The sequence below is a fragment of the Malaclemys terrapin genome, chromosome 8 (genome assembly GCF_027887155.1).
Source record: "Malaclemys terrapin pileata isolate rMalTer1 chromosome 8, rMalTer1.hap1, whole genome shotgun sequence".
Classification (NCBI taxonomy): Eukaryota; Metazoa; Chordata; order Testudines; family Emydidae; genus Malaclemys; species Malaclemys terrapin.
The window spans coordinates 93387645-93387896 of NC_071512.1; the positions used below are offsets into that span (position 1 = coordinate 93387645).

Genomic DNA, 252 nt, shown 5'->3' on the forward strand with positions numbered 1-252 from the left:
GTTTAAAGCGAAACAGAAAAGAATTGGGCTAGTACATCAGAACCTAGAGTGAAAATAAGTAGAAAAAAAAAGTTTCTAATTTAATTGATTTATGTGAGTGAAATACAAAAAGTAAATAAATGGCATAAAAGGATGAGAAGCAAATTAGACTTTTAAAATTTTTTCAGTTTTGAGAGTCTGTGGTTATTAGTAAACCATGTAAGATGATATTTGAAAACTGTTTTATTTTAAAAGTAACAGTGCTCTTTTACA

The 252-nt window shown here is 26.6% G+C and overlaps 1 long non-coding RNA gene across 1 annotated transcript in view; it reads right to left on the minus strand.

Annotated features, from left to right (window-relative positions):
• Nucleotides 1-23, minus strand: part of LOC128842359 (uncharacterized) — a 2313-nt gene extending 2290 nt beyond the window's left edge. Inside the window, exon 1 of the long non-coding RNA XR_008445971.1 lies at nucleotides 1-23. This exon is cut by the window's left edge and continues 10 nt beyond it. This is a non-coding gene — a long non-coding RNA (uncharacterized LOC128842359).
• Between the last annotated feature and the right edge of the window lie 229 nt (nucleotides 24-252).